The following is a 7,924-nucleotide window of genomic DNA, read 5'->3' on the forward strand; positions in this document are numbered from 1 at the left end:
CTACCATCCCACCTAATGTTCCCCAGGAGGAGGAAATATGAGAAATCTTGGAATTGGCAGTAGAACTAGGTCCTTCCCTCTTCTTAATCTAGACAGCCAGGGTACATGCAGAAAGCATGTATTCTGGCCTTCACTCCATTCCACTTACTTAACTTGAGAGAATCTTCAGTTGGAGAAGCCAGAGGCATTTCAGTGTTTCCTCAGAGGAGTGGGTCAATCTAGTTCCAAAGTTAATTTTTGGATGCCCATTGCTATTGTACTTGACCACATTCTCTAGTCTCTTGATTTTTGTCACTAACTAGCTTGTGAGCCTTCATTGCTTCATCATTCCATGGAGAAAATAATGACTCTTTACCCGTAGTCTTGCAAAAATAAAATGCTTTAGTGAAATTTAAAACACTGTGTGACTAGCTTGGCTCACAGTGATTGCCAGCTGATATTAAAAACCAGTGTGATCCTTCGCTCTTCACATGCCATGGTCTCCTTCCTTCTCTCTTAGGTAGTTCAGTTAGAGAAGAGGGGTGATGTTTACTTGGCGTTTCTCAAACTCTAAAAGAGATTATATTCCTTCACCCTATTTTTAAATCAATGAAACAAACCTAAACCCTGTCCCTTTGGGGCTCAAACTTTTTGGCTATCCCATCTCAATTCCTTCTTGTCACTGCCAGCTGGCTACCCAGACACCCTGTGGTTTCTTTTTCTCTTTTTTTTTTTTTAGAGAGGTTTTCGCTATAGGGCACGTGCGCTTGCCAGACAGACAGAGAGAGACATAGAGACAGAAAGTGAGAAATCACCCCCCAGGGGGGATGGTCACGCCGCAATCCCTTCTCCTCCATTCTCCTCTCGGGATCTTGGGCACACATGCACACGCACCCGGTGTGAGTTTTAAGCCACCGGGTCTGGGACGCAAACCGTGGTCAACTACGTGGGAGTCCAGCGACATAGCCATTACGCTAACTGCTGGTTCCCGACACTCTGTGGCTTCTAATGACCAGTGCTGTCTTGGTGGTATCATCAGTGGCATCACAGGATCTTATTTTCCAGGCTTTTACATTTGCAGAAATGTACAGTATTCCTGATCATTTTCTAAAATGCTATCACATTATTGGTTGTTTTTATGATTTTGTTTACTTAATACTTGGTAAGGTGAGTTCTCCAGCTTAGAAAATTTGCTTTATTTACTTACAATTAATGTTAGTGGTTGTATCTATGGGGTCATCTGAAAAGTCACGATGCAGTTTTGCATCGAAAAATACGTTGTGACTTTTCTGACAAACCAGTAGTAAGATAACTATATATTCATCATTCTCTTTTCTTGGACTGCCTCATTCACTTCTGTGCCAATTCTCAAAACTCACTTCTAAAAGAAAGTCTTCTCCAGTTAAAGCCACCCACTTGAATTTCTTCTTTATCCAAAGATTTTTTTTTCCTACAGTTTTATCCTATGCACCATTTTAATTTGCAATTTTTTTGAGAGGTTTTTTGCTATAGGGCGTGTGTGCTTGCCAGAAAGACAGAGAGAGACAGAGAGATAGAAAGCAATAAATCCCCCCCTGGGAGGGATAGCCATGCCACAACCCCTTCTCCTCCATTCTTCTTTCAAGAGCTTGGGCACGCATGTACATGCACTCAGCATGAGTTTAAGCTACCGGGTCCAGGACTCAAACTGTGGTTGACTACATGGGAGTTCAGTGATGTAACCATTACCCTCATGGCTGGTCTCCTTAATTTGCAATTTTAATGCATTAATTTGCAGTTGCTTTTAAGTTTTATCAGGAACGTGTTCTGAAAAACCAAACAAATGATATTATGAAAGAAAGGAAATGTTTTCCTTGTTCTACTTACTTCTTCCAAAAAACCTACTTCCTCTCTTAAAATAGTGAGTTTTCAATCAATACTATCTCCTGTCATGCATGTATGCCTGATAAAATCTTATTTCTCTTTGAATTACTGACAAAAAATCTTTCAGTCACATGTTATGAAGATTGATTTTAACCTATATATCTTCCACCCCTTACTGGATGACATGTCTATGTCATCATGAATTCAGTCATCGAGAATTCTAGAACACACATGCACATGCACATACACACGAAGTTTACACTTATATGGTTTTAAAATAATAGTCCCAAGTTGACTTACATCATTCTAACTGTGCTATTGAATTGAGGAGGTAGCACGGAATTTTTCTAGTCATTTCTACCCCCATCCCCATGGCTACAATCTACAACCTAGAGGTTTCTCTCATTGACTTAAGAACCAAGCCCTGCTAGCAAGTAATAAAATCAAAGTAACAATAAACTTGAGCACTTCCTATCTGTGATAGTAGAGCTGACATAGCTCTGTTAGAATAATTCTCTTAGTTATTGGTGAGACAGTTTCCTTCGGATGTACCCTCTAGGAGTCATGTTCTAAATGTCATAGCTTGCTGTGTCTGTCTGTCAAATTTCAAGAGTTCTAGTTGACCTAATGATTACAGATAATTACATCTGAACATTTCTTTTTGGTTTGTAGTGGTTTATTGCTATCTCCTTGCTATGCTATTTTTTCCAGTTCATTAAGAGGGAAAAAAAAATGCTAGTTTCTGCCCACCTGAAATCCATTCATATCTTACCTAGTCTATCATCTGTCCCATCATTGAGCAAATAAAGGAGATTCCGAGTTTAAAAATAGAATCACAGAAATATTGTATTGTTTACATTCACCTCTTTAACCTCTTTAATAATTGGTATCTCCTCTTAACATGTCGTATTTATCAGGCACGATATTTATCAGTCTCCAAGTTCCCCAGGCAGGAACTAGAATTCTACCATACTCAAATGCTTTTAGATTTTATAAACTAATAACCCACGTGCGTTCATAGTCTCAGACTTTGTTCCATGTATCCTTCTGGACCATATGCCTTCTGCTCTCTGCATTCTTTCATACTGCATCTGTGTACCACAAGGCCAGACAATTCACACTAGTCAGGGTGATGCCACAGGCTAGGCATTTGAGTTGCACAGGGTCCCAGCAATCTACTTCCTAGAATCAGGTGTGTGTTTTGGGAAGAAAATAATGAATGAGTTTCCACTCTGTTTTACACTCCTAGATAGGTACCCTGTTTTTCCCACTGAAAATTCCATATTTCAGTTAAAATTAACTCAAAACTCAAAACTGACCACTTCCTCCTCTGTTCAATTACCTATAATTGCTTACCTTTGATCTTTGAAGAAAATCTGAATTTTTGTCTAACTTATGATGACTTACTTTTAGCTTATATAGAAATTTAGCAGACTTCTAAAAGACAAAAATGGCACTCTGAGAAGTGTTGCCCTCTTCTCTACTGCCTCTATGCATTCCCATACATTTCTCCCTTATAGGTAACACTAATTTAATTGGTTTCTGATTTATATTTTGTTTTATTTGTGTGTGTGTGTGTGTGTGTGTGTGTGTGTGTGTGAGTAAACGGATTCATATGTGTTTTATTTCTCTTCTTGCTTATATAAACTGTATCAAACAGCAGGTAAACTTTGAACTTCACTTTTTTTCACTTACTGTTTTCAGGAAATGGATATTTACTATTTAAATGGAATTTGTCTAAATTTTTATTCCTAAGTATTTCATGAACAAAGATCCTAACTGAAGAACATCAGTGGCTGAATACAGGTACTCCTCATTAACTGACCAAGTTCTGTTCACTAAGTCATTGAGTGAATTGGTTGATAAGCAAGTACCTTAAAGTCAGATATCCTGTGGTATGTCAAGGTGTCATAGTGTATATATTTTTCAATAGATGTCATGTGATACCACACTAGAATAAGGTAGTTCTATTCATACAGAAAGTATACATTAGATAAGTGCCAAAAAGTGACAAGACACACCAGAGCACAATGTAAATCCAGAATAATCATTTTTATTTATTCTAAATGTGACTATGGGTGCACAACAAAGTACAATTTTATAAACAAAATATATAGTCTCACATGATTGTGAATGATTTGTGTAGTGAATACTGACTGACTCTGCGATCACTACAAAGACTAAGAAAGGGGATTCCCAAGACTCATATAGACTAAAAAAAGGGGATTCCTTTCACTGGCAAAGTAGGAAAGTCCCAGTGGTCATTAAACAGATTGGTTGCTACATGAAGAGAGGATGTAATAAATTTCGTTTTCTCTAATGGCTGACACTGGTGGTGGTGGTGGTGGTGCTGTAGAAAGGGTTTGCCATGTATTGTCCTTTTTTATTTCTTTTTTTTGTTTGTTTCATTTTTATTTTTAATTGACACATAGTACTTAATTTTACACATTTATGGGGTATAATGTTAGGTTTCAAAATATATATTCTATGTGAAATGATCAAATCATGGTAGTTAGCATATCTATCAGCTCACATGTTAATGAATTAGAGTAAATACCTTAATGAATAATTGAAATAAATCATAGAAGCTCATAAAAATAATTTTACTTTAATCTTTTTTTTTTTTTTTGAGAGGTTTTTGCAATAGGGCGCGTGCGCTCGCCAGACAGACAGAGAGAGACATAGAGACAGAAAGCGAGAAATCCCCCCCCCGGGGGGGATGGTCACGCTGCAATCCCCTCTCCTCCATTCTCCTCTCAGGATCTTGGGCACACACGCACACGCGCCTGGCGTGAGTTTCAAGCCACCAGGTCCGGGACATGAACCACGGTCGACTACATGGGAGTCCAGCGACATAGCCATTATGCTAACTGCTGGTTCCCTTAATCTTTATTTTTATATTACTGGTATGTACTATCTTTATAGAGGATTAATCTACTCTTTCTGACATGGTGATTAAATACATGCACAACTTTTTTCCATACATAGCTATTGATGAATTTTAATGTTTACTAATACAAGTTATACTAGTTAAAATAGGCTATTGATTGATTTTCTAATTTCTGGGATACCAGTAGCAAACTAGTAACTTTGAAAGCACAGAACTACTTTTCAGCTTAGGAGAGCACATTTCTTCTTTTCCTCACCTCGATTTTTAAATTCAACTCGCTGGAAAAAGAGAAGAGTCGAAAAGTTAGTACTTTTTTTATGTTGGTAATGTATCTCTGGTTCAGAAGAACCAGCATTTATACATTACAGTAATAAGAACAATTATTCAGTCTCTTTTAAAAAAGGTAAGAACATGGAAATTGTATTGGCTGTGATAACACCATAATTCTTTGGTCAGAATACAGTAGCTACACTGCCATTATTTATATCAATAGACTCATTAAGGAGCTAAAGATTTTTCTACTTGAGTTATTGTGCTCCTCTGAATAGTCAATGAAGCCTTTGGCAATTCCCCTGATTCTAACAATCTGCCTTTGTTTCTATAGAGGCGCACTAGACAAATTATCCTAGAGAGATCATAGATACTTAAAGAGAGGCCTCCATATTCTTTCGAATACAGCTATTATTAGATTAGATATTCCATTTACTGTGGAATATTATATAATATGGTTGGCAAACAGGATTTTAAAATGAAAGAGGCCCAGGTTCAAATCCAATTCCACTTTACATTCGCCGAACTATGTGTGTTCAGACATTAAAAAGTCATTAAGTCTCTAATTTCTTAGTTTATGTAGAAGTATGATAAAGAAAATAATAACAATATCATAAGGGCATTATGGGAACTGGCAAAATCATCACTATCAAATTACTCTTGCACTAATTGACACCTCACTGGGACTCTGGAAGAAAGCTATTGATAGTCTTTAGATTTCTTTGAAACCAGGGTGGAAATGTAGGAGACTCATTAGAGGCAATATCATTTAAAATTGCTGAAACTTTACACCATATTGCTCCTTGAAAAGTGTTTTGTATAGGTAGAATTTAAAAGGACTCTTATAATTAGTTTCTAATTGTGGCTCCTTTTAAGTACTTTAATTAACTATACAGTAGGAACAACTTTTGCTGGTTGGGCAAATTCAAGTATTAACTTGCAGGTGCTTTCTCATGCTACTCAGGACACTGGAATTCAGAGGAAGCAAGCAATCAGTACTAAGAGATATACATGGGAGCAGCCTCACGTTGACTATTGCATTGATATGTGTCTGCTACTGTCTTAAGCATCTTAAAATATATTAATCATTTAATTTTTTGTTTTTGTGTTCAAAGGTACATGCACTCACCAGAAAGAGAGAGAAAGCCCAATTTCCTCAATTTTCCCATCCTGTCATGATTTTTGTGCCCAAAATGTTTTGTAAGCCACAGGGGCTAGGATTTGAACTATGGTAGGCCATATAGGATCCAGCTTTCTCTGCACAGTGCTTAACCACTGTGGTTATGTGGCTGGCCCAATTATTTAATTTTTACAGTACCTTTCCAAGGTAGTACAGTAGACAATATTGGTGGCCTGACCAGCTATTTTTTACCTGGTTATGCCTTCATAACCTAGCTGCCAGGAGTGTTGTATGTTAACTGCTCATAGATGCCCTTATCTCTGGAGAACCCTCCTCTCTCACTGAAGATATCCTATTGGATATATTAGCAAGATAGAAAAAACTGGCTCTTTTCCCTCAAGGTGGGACCTATTCAATGTTTTCCCTGTAGATTCAGATTGAATTATGCTACAGTGACAATAACTACCTTCCTAGATGGCTCTCCAGTGAATCTATGTCACTCAGTGGTTCCCTTCTATATTGAGTCAGGAATCTTCCTGTATGATAGACTACAACAAAAGTGACACTTTATGACTTTAAGTTTAGGTTAGAAGGAACTTTGAAGCTTCTACATTGTTTCTTTGAATATTCATTCTGGAGAAGGCTAGCCACCATGTTAAAGTCTGATTATTCCAGAGGCCATGTTGTTAGGGAGAATACATGAGAATACAGCAGAGGCTGATCAGTCCACTGCTCTTTGAGCCACTCCAGCCCAAGTGTCAGACACACGTGTGAAGAAATCATCTTGGGCATTCCACCCCAGTCAATGCCACGCAAGGAAAACATGAGTATAAGCTTACATGTGCAGGAATGATGTCTCAGCTATGTCTAATTGTTCGAGCCACCTCCCTGCACACAGTAGAGTGGAGACAAACTTTGTCATACTCTGCCAGAATTCCTGATCCTCCTAGAACCATGAGATAGAAAAACATTTGTTGTTTTGCCTTACTAATCTTTGGGGTAATATGTGTCAACAGACAGTGATACCACACACTTGCTTCACTCCCTTCTTCTGCAGCTCTATCCTGCTTCCCACCCACCCCCCTCTTCAGTGCATTTCTGCCATACAATGCCATTTGCACAAGAATCTCATTTCAGCTCTTCTTTAGAGGACTATACCTAAATATGATAGGTTTTAATTGTGTTCATATTTTAGGGGTGCTCCAACTGAGTTACAAGTAAAATCACTTACTTCAAGTTGCATACTTTGTACTTGCCAGAGCCTACCTTTGAGCCAAGCCCTAGAGTCTTCATTCTGGACTAGAATATTGTACTGTCCTTGCAAGAGTCCCTACTGCTTGCAGGAACAGTAAGGGCTGCTGAGTCAAACCTTCCAGTCAAACAAGCTGTAGAATATAAAAAGTAACCATTTACTCCCTTCCTGATTTTTTTTTTTTTAATTTCATTCAGAGGGTCCGTATCTTCGACTGAGAGACAGAATCCACTGTCTTGTTGCATGTAAGCCTTCTGCGCAATGGCAGGAGGACAGCACATGGCGCTGCCTGGCTGCCGGCCAAGTGCGGTGGTGTACTGTTTGCACCATGCCAATCCTTTTGTCACTTGTTAAAAATTCAGTGTTATCTCCTCTCCCAAACATTGCTACCATCTGCCTACACAAGACACTGACAATGAATATGTGGTAGTTGCAGCTGTGCTCCTGATACCAATTATTATCATATGGAATGGCCAAAGCAAAATCACTTCTAATTATATATTTTGTAAAACCCTCCTCTCTGGTTGTCCCCATCACTCCATCTCCCACA

This window comes from Tupaia chinensis, unplaced genomic scaffold, assembly GCF_000334495.1.
Source record: "Tupaia chinensis unplaced genomic scaffold, TupChi_1.0 Scaffold144982_1, whole genome shotgun sequence".
Taxonomy (NCBI): Eukaryota; Metazoa; Chordata; class Mammalia; order Scandentia; family Tupaiidae; genus Tupaia; species Tupaia belangeri.